Source organism: Macaca nemestrina, chromosome 18, assembly GCF_043159975.1.
Source record: "Macaca nemestrina isolate mMacNem1 chromosome 18, mMacNem.hap1, whole genome shotgun sequence".
NCBI classification, from domain to species: domain Eukaryota; kingdom Metazoa; phylum Chordata; class Mammalia; order Primates; family Cercopithecidae; genus Macaca; species Macaca nemestrina.
The window spans coordinates 78,799,661-78,817,720 of NC_092142.1; the positions used below are offsets into that span (position 1 = coordinate 78,799,661).

The window sequence follows — 18,060 nt, forward strand, 5'->3', positions numbered from 1 at the left end:
TCCAGAGCTTCTCGCCTTGTAAACAGAGTGTTGGCACGTGTGGAAGCCGAGCCATGCAGCTCCGTCTCTGGCTTCTGCAAAGCGGCATGAGGCCTGCTGTTGGTGTGCAGGGGAGTGCAGGCCAACCACACCCCAGGAATGGGAAACCTCCTTTCGCTCCCAGGAGAGGCTGTGGCAGAGCCAGAGCTAGACTGTGCCTTTACGGGGCATTTGCTTCTTATGAACCTGCTCCAAAATCACTGATGAGCTCACAAAAGAGAAGCCATAAATCAGCAGGCTGGGGCTGGGTCCTTTGTTCACAGCAGGCAGAAGAAGCACCAAGGACCTCCCTCCAAAGGCCCTTTCACCACCCCATTATCTATCCTGCCTTCCCACCTTCCTGCTGGTCCTGCAGCAGCCCAGCTCCCCAGCTCCTGGAGGCCTGGCGGGTGTCTGCCATTCATATGGTTAAGCTTCCCCAGACCTGCCTGTGTGGGCCCCACCTTGCCACTCCCACCTGTCTGCTCCCAGGACAGCAATTGTGCAAGAAGCCCCACAGGTGAGCGGGCATCAGCGCGACAGCCAAAGAGCCTCTCTGCCATGATGCTGGGGCGGGGCGGCTACCTGGCAGCCACTGGAGCGTGGTGACATGGGCATGAAACCTGAGCACCCAGCTCATCAGATGACAGAAAGCCTCGGGTAAGAAGAGACCTCCTTGGGATGCAGTGATGCCACAGTAGAGGCCTGCTAAGTACCCAGAAGAGTCACTTTATGTGGATATAGACCCTGAGCATGACTGCACCCACTTGGTCAGCTGTCCAGGCCATGGTCCCTCTGAGGCAAGTCTCAACTTTTCTCCACGTGCCAAAAGAAAACCATAATCTGACTGCTGAAGAAATGGAAAGTAGTGTAGCTTTGACTGAAGCTTTCCTGGGGAAATGGAAGAGGGGGTTACATCAAACACTATAGGGTTTCTGGAAGTCTCTTGTAAATATCCATGACCCCACTCGTCCTGCAGCTGCTGCTTCCTCCCTTTGGTGTACCCCAACAATCTCGCCTGCCGTCTCTCCTTTCTCCTGGTTCTGTGTCCCTCTCAGCTGCCCCTCAAAAACCCTTCAACTTCCACATCTCACTCTGCAAACCGGGAGGGGTGACTCTTGGCAACATAGAAGTCTAGTTAGCAAATTGCAGAGCAAAAGCAAGTCTGGGAAGCCTTATGTCACCCATTAATATACCCATTGTTTTTTAATTTATTAATTTTAAAAATATTATATGTTTTACTCAAACAGAAAGTGATAGATCCCATGTACTGGCCAATCTGATCTGACCAATTTTAACATTTTCCCCTATCTTTTCTTTGGCTCTCCCATTCTCTTTCTCTCTCCCTGACCCTTCTCTCTCTTTTTCTCTCTCTAAAACATATTATATGGAAGGTAAAGCCCCAAAGGCCATTTCTATTATATTTTCTCCATTTCTAGAAACAGCCCTATGCATGTCTGGTGTCGTCTGGTCTGAATCCAGGATGGCACCGTGCTTATGAGCACAGACTTGGAAGCCAGCCTGGCTCTCAGCTCCAACTCTGCACCAACTAGCTGAGTAACCTGGAAGAAGTTGCTTAACTTTGCTCTGCCTCAGTCAAATAGGAAAGAGGGTAGTAAATCAATTCTATGTGCAATCATCAAATGTTGATACATTTAAAGTGTCTGGAGCAGAGCCTGAAAAAAAATAAATGCTTAATATATATTAACTATTATTATGATCCATGAATAATAAACAGAATGACTTTTTGGTGTGTTTTTAAGATTTGTCTAAAGTGTATCATGGCATCACACCTACACACCTACACACACACACACACACACACACACACACTTTGCAACTTGCTCTTCTCACACATGCACATTATGTTCAGGTCTCTCTATTTTGATGCATGTAATGCATTCATTTTTGTTGCCATAGAGTGGAATATTATTGTTGTTTTAATTTACATTTCCCTGATTACTTATTCTAAAATTTACTTGGAAAAGTAAAGAGCCCAAGCAATTTTAAAGAGGAGAAAGAAAGAAAGGAGAGAGACGTGCTCTATTATAGTGATACAAAGACTTACACATTGAAGCTGTGCTGCTAATAGAGCTTTCTACAATCAAGGAGATAGTCTCTAGCTATGTGACCCATGTAGTGACCCATCACCAGACAGCACAGGTTTAGAGTATTAAAACATTGTGATGAAGTCGCAGAGATCAGCAGTAGACCACAGAAACAGCAGAGAGTCTAGAGACAGACCCCGGTGTTTGTTGTAAGTCCTAGAAGGCATTGTAAGGCAACAAGGAAAACGATGGGAATATTTTTATCCAATGTTTGGGTTTTCTCTTCTTTGAATTTCCTTTGTCATTGAACTATTCCCCCTTCCTCCCCCCATTGTTTAGTATGTCTTTTATTTATTAACTTGTCAGAATTGCTTGCATATTTGGATATAATATAAAAATAATATTTATCTTGGTTTGTGGATTTTTATTTTATTTCTTCTAAAAAGAAAAGGGATATATGTGCAGAACGTGCAGGTTTGTTAGATAGTTATCCATGTGCCATGGTGGTTTGCTGAACCTATTGACCTGTCCTCTAAGTTCCCTCCCCTTACCCGCTACCTCCCAACAGGCCCTGGAGTGTGTTGTTCTCCTCTCTGTGTCCATGTTCTCAATGTTCAGCTCCCACTTATGAATGAGAACATGTGGTATTTGGTTTTCTTTCCGTATGTTAGTTTGCTGAGGATGATGGTTTCCAACTTCATCCATATCCCTGCAAAGAACAGGATGTCATTCCTTTTTATGGCTGCATAGTATTCCATGGTGTACATGTACCACATTTTCTTTGTCTAGTCTATCATTGATGGGCATTTAGGTTGGTTCCATGTCTTTGCTATTGTAAATAGTGCTGCAATAAACATATGTGTACATGTATCTTTATAGTAGAATGATTTATATTCCTTTGGTTTTGGGTCCAGTGGTATTTCTGCTCCTATATCCTTGAGAAATCACCATACTATCTTCCACGATGGATAAACTAATTTTCATTTCCACCAACAGTGTAAAAGTGTTCTTATTTCTCCACAGCCTCACCAGCATCTATTGTTTTCTGACTTTTAAAAATTGCCATTCTGACTGGCATCAGGTGGTATCTCATTGTAGTTTTGATTTGCATTTCTCTGATGATAGTGATGTTCAGCTTTTTTTCTTATGTTTTTTGGTCACATAAATGTCTTCTTTTGAGAAGTGTTTGTTAATATCCTTTACCCACTTTTTGATGGGGTTGTTTATTATTTCCTTGGAAATAATGTTTAAGTTACTTGTAAATTCTGGATGTTAGACATTTGTCAGATGGTTAGACTGCAAAAATTTTCTCCCATTCTGTAGGTTGCCTGTTCACTCTCATGATAGTTTCTTTTGCTGTGCAGAAGTTTTTAAATTTAATTAGATCCCATTTGTCATTATTTGCTTTTTTTGCAATTGCTTTTGGCGTTTTTGTCATGAAGTGTTTGCCCATGCCTATGTCCTGAATGGTATTGCCTAGGTTTTCTTCTAGTGTTTTCATGGTTTTGGGTTTTACATTTAAGCCTTTAATCCATCTTGAGTTAATTTTTATATAAGGCATAAAGAAGGGGTCCAGTTTCAGTTTTCTGTATATGACTAGCCAGTTTTTCCAGCACCATTTACTGAATAGGAGATCCTTTCCCCATTGCTTATTTTTGTCAGGTTTGTCAAAGATCAGATGGTTATAGATATGTGTTGCTATTTCTGAGGTCTCTGTTCTGCTCCATTGATCTATATGTCTGTTTTGGTACCAGTACCATGCTGTTTTGGTTACTGTAGCCTTGTAATATAGTTTGAAGTCAGATAGCATGATGCCTCCAGCTTTGTTGTTTTTGCTTAGGATTCTCTTGGCTGTATGGGGTCTTATTTGATTCCATATGAAATTTAAAATAGTTTTTTCTAATTCTGTGAAGAATGTCAATGGTAGCTTGATAGAAATAGCATTGTATCTTTACTTTGGGCATATGGCCATTTTCACAACGTTGATTCTATCTATCCATAAGAATGGAATGTTTCTCCATTTGTTTGTGACCTCTCTTATCTCCTTGAGCAGTGATTTGTAGTTCTCCTTGAAGAGGTCCTTCACATCCCTTGTTAGCTGTATTCCGAGGTATTTCACTCTCTTTGTAGCGATTGTGAATGGGAGGTCATTCATGATTTGGCTCACTCTTGTCCTATTGTTGGTGTAAAGAAATGCTTGTGATTTTTGCACACTGATTTTGTGTCCTGAGACTTTGCTGAAGTTGCTTAACAGTTCAAAAAGTTTTGGGGCTTAGATGGGGTTTTCTAAATATAAAATCATGTCATCTGCAAACCGACACAACTTGATTTCCTCTCTTCCTATTTGAATACACTTTATTTCTTTCTCTTGCCTGATTGCCCTGGCCACAACCTCCAATACTGTGTTGAATAGGAGTGATGAGAGAGAACATTGTTGTCTTATACCGGTTTTCAAAGAGAATGCTTCCAGCTTTTGCCCATTCAATATGATATTGGCTATGCGTTTGTCATAAATAGCTCTTATTATTTTGAGATATGTTCCGTCCATATCCAGTTTATCAAGAGTTTTTAACATGAAGGGATGTTGAATTTTATCAAAGGCCTTTTCTGCATCTATTGAGATAATCATGTGGTTTTTGTCTTTGGTTCTGTTTATGCGCTGGATTATATTTATTGATTTGCATATGTTGAACTAGCCTTGCATCCCAGGGATGAAGTTGACTTGATTATGGTGAGTAAGCTTTTTGATGTGCTGCTGAATTTGGTTTGCCAATATTTTATTGAGGATTTTCACATCGATGTTCATCAGGGATATTGGCCTGAAGTTTTCTTTTTCTGTTGTGTCTCCTCCTGGTTTTGGTATCAGGATGATGCTGGCTTCATAAAATGAGTTAGGGGAGAGTCACTCCTTTTCAATTACTTGGAATAGTTTCAGAAGAAATGGCATCAGCTCCTCTTTGTATTTCTGGTAGAATTCAGCTATGAATCCATCTGATTCTGGGCTTTTATTTGATTAGTAGGCTATTAATTACTACCTCAATTTCAGAGCTTGTTATTGGTCTATTCAGGGATTCGACTTCTTCCTGATTTAGTCTTGGTATGTTGTATGCGTCCAGGAATTTATCTATTTCTTCTAGATTTTCTAGTTTATTTATGTAGCAGTGTTTATAGTATTATCTGATAGTAGTTCACATTTCTGTGGGGTCAGTTGTGATATCCCCTTTATCACTTTTTATTGCATCTACTTGATTCTTCTCTCATCTTTATTAGTCCAGTTAACATTCTAACTATTTTTGTTAAGTTTTTCAAAAAACCATTTCTTGGATTCATTGATTTTTTTTGGAGGGTTTTCCATGTCTCTATCTCCTTCAATTCTTCTCTAATATTAGTTATTTCTTGTCTTCTGCTAGTTTTTGGATTAGTTTCCTCTCACCTCTATAGCTCTTTTAATTGTGATGTTAGGGTGTCTATTTGAGATCTTTCCAGCTTTCTGATGTGGGCATTTAGTGCTATAAATTTCCCTTTTAACACTGCTTTAGCCATCTACCAGAGATTATGTCCCAGAAATGTCTCTTTGTTTTCATTGGTTTCAAAGAACTTCTGCATTTCTGCCTTAATTTCACTATTTACCTAGGAGACATTCAGGAGCAGGTTGCTCAATTTCCATGAAATTATATGGTTTTGAGTGAGTTTCTTAATCCTGAATTCTAATTTGATTGCACTGTGGTCTGAGAGACTTTTTGTTATTATTTCCATTCTTTTGCATTTGCTGAGGAGTGTTTCACTTCCAATTATGTGGACGATTTTAGAATAAGTGCCATGTGTCACTGATGATAATGTGTATTCTGTTGATCTGGGGTAGAGAGTTCTGTAGACATCTACTAGGTCCACTTGATCCAGAGCTGAGTTAAAGTCCTGAATATCCTTGCTAATTTTCTGTCTCATTAATCTGTCTAATACCAACAGTGAGAAGTTAAAGTCTCCCACTATTATTGTGTGAGAACCTAAGTCTCTTTGTTGGTCTCTAAGAACTTGTTTTATGAATCTGGGTGCTCCTGTATTGGGTGCATATATATTTAGAATAGTTAGCTCTTCTTGTCTAATTGTTTCCTTTACCATTATGTAATACCTTTCTTTGTCTTTTTTGATCTTTGTGGGTTTAAAGTCTGTTTGGTCAGAGACTAGGATTGCAACCTCTTTCTTTTTTTTTTTTTTTTTTTTCTTTCCATGCTTCTTTCCTCTATCCCTTTGTTTTGAGCCCGTGTGTGTCTTTGCATGTAAGATGGGTCTCCAGAATACAGCACACCAATGGGTCTTGACTCTTTATTCCATTTGCTAGTCTGTGTCTTTTAACTAGGGCGTTCAACCCATTTACATTTACGATTAGTATTATTTTGTGTGAATTTGATCCTGTCATCATGATGCTATTGGTTATTTTGCACACTAATTGATGCAGTTTCTTCATACTGTCGTTGGTGTTTATATTTTGGTGTGTTTTTGCAGTGGCCAGTACCAGTTTTCCTTTTCCATATTTAGTACTTCTTTCAGGAGTTCTTACAGGGCAGGCCTGGTGGTGTGGAAATCCCTCAGCATTTGCTTGTCTGGAAAGGATTGTATTTCCCCTTCACCTATGAAGCTTGGTTTGGCTGGATATGAAATTCTGGGTTGAAAATCCTTTTCTTTAAGAATGCTGAATATTGGCTCCCAGACTCTTCTGGCTCCTAGAGTTTCTGCTGAGAGGTCCTCTGCTAGTCTGATGGGCTTCCCTTTGCAGGTACCTGGCCTTTCTCTCTGGCTGCTCTTAACAGTTTTTCCTTAATTTTGACCTTGAGGAATCTGATGATTGTGTGTCTTGGGGTTGATTTTCTAGTGGAGTATCTTAATCGTGTTCTCTGTATTTCCTGAATTTGCATGTTGGCCTGTCTTGCTAGATTATGGAAGTTCTCCTGGATAATATCTCAAAGGGTGTTTTCCAGCTTGTTTCCATTCTCCTTGTCTCCCGCTGGTACTCCAAGTAATCGTAGGTTCAGTCTTTTAATGAAGTCCCATATTTCTCAGAGGCTTTGTTCATTACTTTTCATTCATTTTTCTTTGTGCTTGTCTTATGTCTTATTTCAGTAAGGTGGTCTTCAAACTTTGATACGCTTTCTTCTGCTTGGTCATTTCATCTGTTGATACTGATATGGTTCTGATGAGTGGACAAACACCAGGGTTCTTTGTCCTCATGCTGGTTTAGATAAAACAACACAGATACATATGGAGTGGTTTCAAGGAGTGGAGAGTTTATTAGGCCAGAAAGAAGGGAGAAGGAAGAAGGATGAAGCTCCCCCATACAGAGACAGAGGGGAGGTCCAAAGCCAAAAAAGGAAGTCCCCAAGTGTGGTGTACACCAGCCTCCCCACCCCCAAGTTCGGTATGCTTAAGCCAATTCCAGCTGAGAGACTGTAAGAATCTGTGCCTTCCAGGGTTAGGACACTAGGCCCCGGTGGTGTGGGTTCGTGAGTGCAATTTCCCGATCCGTGGGTTGCACAGTTCTGTGAAAAAGCACAGTTTCCCCATCCAGGTAGCACTCTCACTCACCACCTCCCTTGGCTGGGGGGAGAGGGCTCCCCTGCCCCAAGTGACTCACAGGTGGGCCGCCACACCACACTGTTCTTCCTTCTCTCCATGGGTCATACCAGCCTTCTAGTCAATTTTGGTGACAGAACCTGGATATCTTGGCTGCTGGTGAAGGATTCACAAACTAATTACGGTTTTTTCAGTGGGAGCCTCTGAGTGCCGCTGCTTCTAGTTGGTCATCTTGGCCTCACCCCAGTTTATGGATTTTTAATTAACATTTTGTTTAGTCTTACATTTTAAAAATTGCATGTAAGGATTTTACTTGATACGTTTTATTTAAGAAATCTTTTCTCATGCCAAGGCCATAAGTCATACTTCAATTTTTTAAAAAAACTTAAAGTTTACGTTTCAAATGGAGATATTTAATCCAACTCAAATACATTATTGAATAATGAGTGAAGCAGAGATCAAAATTAATCCTTCTCCCTATCTGGACAGAGCCTGTGTCCCAATGCTTTCTACTGAATCTTTTGACCTTTTCACTTGATGCAAAATGCTTCTTCAGCATTTTAGTTTTCCAAATAAATTTTAGAAAAAAAAAATGTGTCTACTCCTGTCACAGCTCTTTAGTTTTGTTCAAATCTTATTATGTTTATAGAATAATTTGAGGGAATTGCTATCCCAAAGGTACAATGTCTTTTGACCTTGGGCATGATATATCACTCCATTGATTTACATCTTGTTTTATGTCCTTCATTAATGTTTTATCTACTTTGACACATATCTATCTTATTTTTATATATTTTTTTATTCCCAGGTAGCCTACATTTTGTTTTATTGCATTGTATTTTTGCTATTAAGAATAGCTTAAATTTACACATTCTGATTGCTACTTATTTGTGTATAGAAGCATTCTCCATTTTTTAAGTTACAGACTGTAATGTCTTTGAAATCTTACTAATTGTATTATAATAAGTAGCCTATTGTCTCTTGGATTTTTTCTTGTCAACAACAATTCATCTGCAAAAAATTTCAGTTTTTTGTCTTTGTTTCCCTGTACTATATCTTTCATTTCTTTTTCATGTCCTATAGAGTTGGTTACTACCTCCAGAAAAATGTCAGCCAGAAAGTGTAATAGTAACCTTATTGCAATGCTGATTTTAATGCAATAATAACATAGTTTCACTGACAAGAACAGACGCTTGCTCTAGGTTTTGGATAGATATGTGTTATTAGCTTAGGAAAATTATTCTATCCTTAGATTATAAGAATTGTTAATTCATTGTTTCTTTTGTCTTGTTTTAACTTTACTGATTTTTTAAAATAAATCATGATTTGTGGTTTCATTTTCTTTTTCCATTTCAATCAAGATGATTATAAGTTGTCTCCTTTAATCTGCTAATATAATTAATAGTATTGATAGATATTTTCCTTCATTATTAAACTAATTTTACTTTCCTATGATAAATTGTGTTTGACTAGGATATGTTGTTGTTGTTGCTGTTGTTACTATTATTTTTTATTGGGGTAACACATCTATATGCTTGATTTGCTAGGTGTTATTCTGGATTTTTTTGTGTTTTTGTTCATAGGCAAGATTAAACTATAAATTTTACTTGAATAACTTGACATATATACCAGTGTAGGGGTGTGTGTGTGTGTGTATGTATATATATATATATATATATATATATATATATATATATATATATGTAGAGAGAGAGAGAGAGAGACTTAGATATACTTTATATATAAAATCTATTATATACAGATATATATATAAAATCTGATAAAATAGGATGTATCTACATTCTGACTGAATCAGAATATAAGTTATATATATTCAATCAGAATATAAATATATGTGTTATATATCCAATCAGAATATATATGACAAAATTATATATATTCAATACAGATATTCAAAAATTTTAAAAAATATATGTGTATATCCAATTCTTAATGTTACAAACCCCCTTGAAATTTTCAGTTTTGTACTGGAAGTTTTGAAAATTTTTCCTATGAGAAAATGTTGGAACTTGTTTTCTTTCCTAACAATTTGTCTATTTCATCTACATTTTAAAACGTATTATTATTAAAATGGTTCTTTTACTCTTTCATGATTTCCAAATTTGTAATATATCCTCAGTTATATTCCCTTTACTGTTCCAAATACTATTTACTTCTATTTTGTCTCTCTCTGTTTTTCTTTCTCTCTCTAATCAGTCATGCCAGATCTATGTCTATTTTCCCTCTAGCACAAGAGTGGCCACATGGTAGATGCCTAAAATATATTTTTTGATGAACTGTCATTCTGAAAGGAAGAACACAGGGCTTGGCATGTAAGATTACCTGCCTGCAGTCAGGTAGCAGAAATGTGGCAGAGCTTCCAAGCTCTTCCTGTAATTATCACCCTATACTATATCCCAAATGGATTAAGCAAGGCCCCCTGTGGTTCCCCCAGTCTAGTAGGAGAGTTTATTTATGTACATAGGATACACAGTGAAGCAAGTCCTCCCATGGCCAATCAAAGGAGAAAAAAAAGGTGACTCCTAACTGGATGAAGTCTTCTTGGTGCAGATGACTTTTAACTAAGAGTTGGAGGTAAGGAATCCTATTATTTGGCCCATTGCAGCTCTTGGTTCTATGTGCTGTGAAGTCCTCTAGGGCTCAGGGGCACTGTAGTCCAGAAAAAAAAAAAAAAAAAAAAAAAAGCACACAGTAACCATACTGGTAACACCAAAATCAACCATGCATGCAACCCTGTTCCCAAAGATATGCAATATTCAGACAAGAGTTTGGGCAGTAATTCTAGTGGTACTTTAGGGAGGCCTTATGAGATGAGTTTGGAAGCAAAAAGCACAGTTGCTCGTTTGCAAGGAAAACATAAAGCAATATTGCTGCAGATTGAGCAACAGGAGGCTTAACAATCCATGAACTTCTTCCACGTGAAATGTTGATCTGCAGGCTAAATGCTCTAATTTATATTGTGATATATTGTGTTTTCTAATGTGTTCTTTGTGTGTGTGTGTGTGTGTGTGTGTGTGTGTGTATTGTGTGGATATTTATTTTTTTATCACATGTTTCCATGATTTTGCATTTACTATTCTTTCTGATAGAGCTACTGGTGCCCCTGCATTGCTTGGTGAGTTACTAGTAATTGTCCATACATTTTCTGAACCCTCAACTCTTTCAAGAAGCTTTCTCTGACATCCCAGTCCATAATGTGAGCGAGGGGTCTCTTCTTAGTGTTGCTCACAACTCTTGGAGCCTATCTCAGTGTACTGTATTTCTATGGCATGCTTGTGGGTGTGTTTTCTCCAGCAGACAGGAGCTTCTTAATGGAAGGAAGGGCTGCAGGTGTCATTTCTCTCTCCTGTGCTTTGGGAACATAGTGAGCCTTTGGCAATATGTACTGAATGCCCTAAACAAAGGACTGACCGCACAAGCTGATGGCACATGGCTGGTTCTGTTACAGAGGTTTCTAATCTGTGAAGGGTCCAGTTCCTTAGCCACACCTCAGTTATTTGTAAGGCAATGGGAATTTAATTTGTCATAGCTGGAGAGTGTCTCCCTTTGCAAAATATGGACTGCAGGAGAGAGTGAGAACTATCTTACCAGGGGTGACATCTTTTCTTTTTGAACTTGATTTTAAGTTAAGGACAGTTACAGGCAATTGGCCTCCTTCAGAGGCAGCTGCATGCCAGAGGGTTCGGGAGAGTCCCAGCCAAAGAGGAAACTCAAGGCACCAGCCCTTTACATAAGCCCTGCTGGATGACAACACTGTCCTCCTTTCATTCCACCCAAGGTCTAGGTACATATTGTCTCTCCAGTCCAGAATGCTCCCTGTCTGTCATTCCTCACACACACAAGCATGCACAGAACACACACTCATGAACATGTGCAAGTGCAGTCACAGAAGCAGTGCATGCATGTGCACACACACACACACGCGCGCGCATTTCACCTACGTGGGGCCCTCTCCTTTTTTAGATTTCTGTCACTTCTTGTGGAAGACTTCCTCATCTTGGATATATGCTCTCCTGAAACTGTGCCCGTCTCTTTCAGATACTAATAAAAATATATATATCCAGTTTGGTAATTAGAGGACCAGTGATGTGCTTATCTAGCAAAGGTCTGTCTTTACCTATAAACTGTAAACTCCCTGAGAGCAGACACCATCTCTGTTTTTGTTTTTAATGTCCTCTGCATAGTACAGTGTGTACTGGATGTTTAAAAGTTGTTAAATACATGTAAAATATTAATTATGTCCCTTCAGAACACTTATGTTGTAGTAACAGACTCATTCCTTTCTATACAATTAATAATGCATGAGCCACCATAGTAAAGGTATTCCTAGTCTCTATTCCAGGCAGAGGATGATGACTGCATGAGGACACTGTTTCAGAATTTTCTCCTAAACCGGGTACCAAGGCACATAAAGTCAGCCTCATTAATTTATAGTCACATCTCACTTCAGACCTCAAGGGAGATTACCAAATTTTATCAGCCACTTTAGCCTCCAGTATTAGCCAAACATCTTCCAATTATTTCCAAAATAGATTCTTCCTTCTTTGAGTGACAGCAATGCCTATCTTGGTTGGAAGGTTCCAGCCAACTCTCCCATCGATAAGTGGGGATTGCTGCCCTCCTCCTGCCATTCCCATCTTCAGCACAGAGCCAGAGACTGCAGAAGAGCACAGGCTTGGGTCTAGAATGCATGGGCTTCAATCCCAGGTCCTCTGTGCAGATCTTAGGGCTGAAATGCAGGGTTTTGCTGCACCAGGCTGTCATTGGTCCTTGGTCAAATGGGGGTGAATTCCTCTGTTGGAGGTCTGTTGACAGGATAACGTGGTGTAATGGATGTGTATGGTGATTAGCACATTCCTGTACTAAGCAGAAAGTTTCTCCATGAATGTTAGCACTAGAGTTGTTAGTATACGTGCTAAGTCATAAAACAGTATCACTCTTCAGCAGAGCTTTAAGTCATTTGACTGTGGTGGATTGTATTAATGTTCAGCAAATATTCTCTCTCCCCTTGACCCACCATTCCACTTTGGGCTTAGTCGTGTTTCCCATTTGGCCAACGGGATGTGATCAGACGTGATCAAGTAAGTGCTAGTTCAAGCCAAGTCTGTAAGAGGCTCCATGTGCTTCTGCTCATCTTCCTTGATCTGCCCACTGTGATGGGAAGAGCACTCCCCAGTCAGATGCTGCCTTTGCAACCTGGGACCTAAAAGGAGAGGCACCTGGAGCTGACATGAAGCGAAACCTGGCCAAGGCTGGCTGAGCCACAGCCAACACGCAAAGCTGGTGTGTTTGTAAACCACTCAGATTTGGAGGGTTGTTCATGATATCACTGCAGCAAAACGTAAGGCAGTAACCCATATTGAAACCAACATGCTGTCTCGCACTGGTGTACTTTGAAAGGCATGAGCCTTCTTTAGATGGATAGGTTCAGGTGCTTTCTGCAAAATAACCAGTTGCCCGGCTCCAAACATTTATTTCTAAGCCGTTGTAACACACTCTTCTCTTTGGCCAACACCCATGTTGAATAAATCTTGTAACCTCTCTGAAATGCCACTGGTTTATAGTCTCAGGGAAAAAACACATGTTGAGCTCAAATTTGTGATTATCCTGAGTGTTATATAGAGGGAAATACTAGGAACCCATCTCAGAATATGAAGATTGGGTCAAGTTTCTCATATCAGAGTAAAACATTCAGAATACATTAAAAGTTCCATTCCGTAAAAGGCAATTATAAAAGCGGGGAAGGGAAGTCCAAAGAAACCCTTTTAATGCCTATAATTTTTTTAGTACTTACATGTCCCATTAAAAAGAAAAATGACATTAAAATAATTGTAAAGGTTTTGGCTTAAGCCCATTGACATAAGGAAATTCCCTTGCTTAGAATCAAGTTTTCATTGTCTGGCTCAGCTTGCATTAGGAATGGACTTGTGTGGAGATCCGATCTGGTAATTTGGTTCCAGCTAAGAATGGCCATGCTGAAATTATTATGGCACCAACCTTCCCATAATGGGCCCTACGTGGCTCTTAGCCTTGTAAGTCTCGTCAGGACCTTTTGGATAGAAATAGGCCAATTTTTTCCCTGCAGTCACTCTATTTGGGGTTTGTCTCTGCATGTTTTCCTGGTATCAGTTCTGGCCTGTTAAGATTTTTGGCCTTTGTTATAGAAATGTATAGATGTTCTAGCTCAGGTCCAAGTCCCTGATTGACAGAAAGATTTGTAATTTTTTTTTCTGTTGTTCTTCATTTCTCTTTATGTTCTAGTTTTCTTGTCCTGGTTTTAATCAGATTTCACACCTAAGAGGTAGGCACTGGAGTCTTTTGGTGGGCCATTATCTGTTAAATTGATAAAGCAATTAATCAGTTAAGTAACAAGTTGTTGAGGGGGAAACTTGGTAATTCAGTTACTATGTTTCCATGTAATGGTTGGCGTTCCTCCTGTCACTGTGGCTGTTTTGCCTAGAGAGCTGCCCGAGACCAACATGTTCCTGGCTACCTGTCAGGCAGCCGTCAAATGGTAATGATTTCCCATCACTGCCAAGCAGGTTCTAGATTTGAACCAATGACCTAGGAAGAAAGTCTCCACAGCCTATTACCAAATTAGCCCCTGAGCCCTTTGCTTTCCCAACAAACACCCTTTCCAATAAAACTTCATTTTTGCCGTTGGACCTGTCAACATGGCTACAAATCCCTGAAGGGTGAAATTAATTGAACTACAGAGTTGGGCAAACAAGCTCGGAAGTGAACTATTCAGAAATAGAAGCCAATATTTCAGACATTGGTCCCTTCGGAAAAAATGGCCTTGATTTCCCTCTTGCGTCTTGGGAGTGGGGTTGGGGGTGGGAGAAAGTACACAGAAGTGGTCATACAGTTTACTATTCCAAAGTCTCATTTTCTTAGGGCTTCAAGTAGATTAACACAGCATGCTAGGGGCTGAGACTCCAAGAGATTAAAAGCTGAATCACTCTGGAGAATCTTTATTCACATGACCAGGTTACCTGGGAGTTTCAGCTTGATTGCATTAGGAAAAGAGTTTCATAGCATTTCAAACCTTTTTTTTTAAAGTTTTATCTTTCAGCTATGAACCCACTATGAGTAGCAGAAACTTCCTGTGGTAGGAAACAGCTTATCTCTTAAATTCTATCCCAGCAACATCTGCATAGTTCAAACCTTATTGGAGAGCCAACGTATTTCTCTTAAATTTTGATAATCTTTGTTGTGAACCAACACAGGAAAAAAGCTAGATATTATATAAAGCTAAATGGAGCACATTCGCTTAACCTGAAGGAAGGAAGGTGCCGTAGAGAGTGCGTGGACTGTGTGTGCATACAGAGTCCGTAATAGCATATCCGAGCCTCTTTGACCGGCCCTAAATTTCCAGTGTCAATTTCCTGAGGCCTTATATCCACACAGAAGGTACAAACGTGTTTAACTATGACTAAAAGTATCTGCATTTTATTACAGAATGCAGTTCAGCCTTCTACGAAGGTTAAACAAGCAAGGGAGAAGTGAGGTTTGGAAAACGGTCAAGACAGATGCAAGTCAACAAAGATACCATCTTGAAGTGTCAAAAGTTAAAAATAACTCTTTATGAGTGAGACTCCGTCTCAAAAAAAATAACTCTTTATGTATATTCAATTCATCTATTAAACAAACATATATGTGCAACCTGCTATGTGGAGATGATGTATCCTACGCTCAAAGTCCCAGGGTCACATTCTGGTTTTCTTTTCCAACTGTGTAACCCTAGACTTGTTACTGAAGCTTTCTGAATCTCCCACTACCCCCATCTATTAAATGTGAATGATAATACCCTCAATAGGAGATGATTGTATGGGTTAAAATAGATGTGTAATGGACCTACTGTGGTAACTATCATATGGCAGGCACTGAGTAAATGGCTATTGCTGCATTAGTAGTGTAAATATCATTACTCTAATAATGATATTATCATTTAAGTTAGCAAATTAGTATTAGTTCTTATGCCTTAAAAACTTACCCCTGACACAGGCTTCTGGGTTATAGGAAACTCTTCAGCTCGCCAGTCAAACTAAGGGCATTTAACTGCAAGCGTTCATGATTGTCCACCCAAGAGTCTTATCTGATCACTTTAGGGAATGTCAGGAGTGCCAGTGTCTTAACACCCTGAGAGCATCCATGATAGATGGAAGTTGGTGGATAAATACCTTCCAGCTTCCTTGCTCTGGACCAGTAATTCTGAAGTGTGTTCAACTCAGTGTCACAGAGATCCCAGTAGGACTAAGCTCCAATTGCTCACATAAAAAACCTACACTTCCATGCATGTACCCTAATATAGCTTGCTTGCTTCCTTCCCCATTAAACTTGCCCAGTGCATCTGAGAACACATCCCAAAGAAGTCATTTGCACTCAAATCCTCGTCTCTAGTTCTACTCCTGCTACTTCTGACGGAAGACACTTGTGTTGAGTATAGACCTCATCTTGGAACTATCAGCCTGGAGTTACCATGTGAGAATCAACTGGATCTCAAATCAGCCCAGGCAGTTCAGTATCTTACTTTATGACTTCAGGGTTGTATTTGTATTTGAAAGCAGTTTGTTTTCTCTGCTTAATACACTGAATACATACAACTTGCTTTTTCCTGGCCACAAAGGCTTCTCCTTGGTCTCAATTTAGCTACTCTGGAAGACGTGCGATTATTTCTTGGAGCCCACACCTTTAGCACCCAAAGATCTATTGGACATGTACACCACATCCTATAGTTTAAGTAAAATCATCCCAGACTCTTACCTTCCAAACTCAGTGGAAACCTATCCAGCCAATTAACATAGTATAGTAGCAGATAATGTTACTAATAGAAATATAAAGTATCCATTTGAAGCTCTTTTCTTTATTCATGGAGCATGCCGGGGATACAAACAATTTTCCAAATGTTTTCTTCCTTGCATAATCATAGGAAGAAGAAGCAAAATAATGACCCAGAAAAACTGAACACAGGTAATCAGGTTCATAATTTATGACAAGTGAGTTTAATGGTGCACAAATTAGAACTATTTGACACACCAAGACTGCCACTTTCTCTAACGGCGTTGCTAAAGAAATGCATTTTCAATGACCTCACAGTTTTTGTTTTAAAATAATTATTGCTCTTTGCGTGTGTAATTGTGATCTGGGCAATTAGAACATAATTCCTCCCTTGGTCTCTTTCCTCTGCACTAGGTAACACAACAAAGCAGTAGTCACGGTTAAAGAAATGCACAGCAATAGCAAACTGACATAGCATCTTGATTTTAGTTCACATTAGGGAATGAAAAATGCGTCTTGAATTTGTGTCAAAGACCTTGCTTTATGCACAAACTGTCTTGATGTGACCTGAACTAAGCAATGTAACCTCAGCTACCTCCGCTCTCAACTTCAACAGGGAGAAAGACTGACTTCACAGGACTGTCATGCGTTTCAATGAGACAAAATAGGAATAATCACTTTGTCAACAACATACAGAGTAGATACAAGTCAGTTAATGTTATTATTGTCTCAGCTGATATTTAAGAGCTAGGAAAGGCAGATTTATGCTTCCTCTTCACAGATGAGAAACTGAGAATTAGAAAGGCTAACTTATTTTGACAAGAAATGTCAGAGGTCAGACTTGAACCCTGGATCCTTCAGTTCTAGATGAATCTTCTTTCTTCTACAACAGTGTTCTTGGAGCTTTTCTGAGTGCTAGAATGCTTCAAGAGCTTGTTAAAAAATGCAGATTTCCACTGCTCCCTCCCCAACTCTCACTCCAAAGATTCTGATTCTGTGGTTTTGAGATTCATTTTAGGAATCTGCATTTTTAATAAACACTTCAGATAATTCTGATGCAGGAAATCCATGCATGGAACACATTTCTAGAACAATTAGCTGTTATGACACATTGTCTATCAGGATTATGTTAAATGGTGAGAAGCCTTTGGAATTAAAGAAACTTTCTCTTGATTGGTATCAGGAAACTTGATAGTTATTATTACTGATAATAATGACAGTACCATTACTTGAGTTCTTAATAGGTGCCAGTCCCTGTGTTAAGTGTTTGATGTGCATTATCTAAGTGGATCCTTATGAAGTCCTGGTGGCCCCTGGAATTGTACAACCCCACAAGGTACTATTACTCTCCCTGTTTGATATTGAAGCATCAGATCTCAAAGAGGTTAAATCAGTTTCCAGTGACTATCTAATAAATAGCAAATAAAGGACTTGAACCCCAATTTTCTAAACTTCATACTCATGTAATTAGTCATTCTCTTCTATAGGGAACAAATAAATGAGGGAGGGGAAATAATTCTGTGTGAACTGAGTCTCTCATCCTGACAAAGTCACGCCACGGTTGAACAAATTCGGACAGCTATGGCTTAACCCTACATGCATTATTTAATCTGGTTTATTCCAA

General features: G+C 39.3%; 1 long non-coding RNA gene across 7 annotated transcripts in view; it reads left to right on the forward strand.

Annotated features, from left to right (window-relative positions):
- Positions 1–18,060, forward strand: part of LOC139359923 (uncharacterized) — a 255,904-nt gene that overhangs the window by 78,916 nt on the left and 158,928 nt on the right. The window contains exon 5 of one of the 7 annotated variants that reach the window (XR_011616595.1): positions 6–9,287. The exons of the other annotated variants lie outside the window; for them this stretch is intronic. This is a non-coding gene — a long non-coding RNA (uncharacterized lncRNA). Of the gene's footprint in view, positions 1–5; positions 9,288–18,060 lie in introns of those variants that run through there. 7 annotated transcript variants of the gene reach the window in all.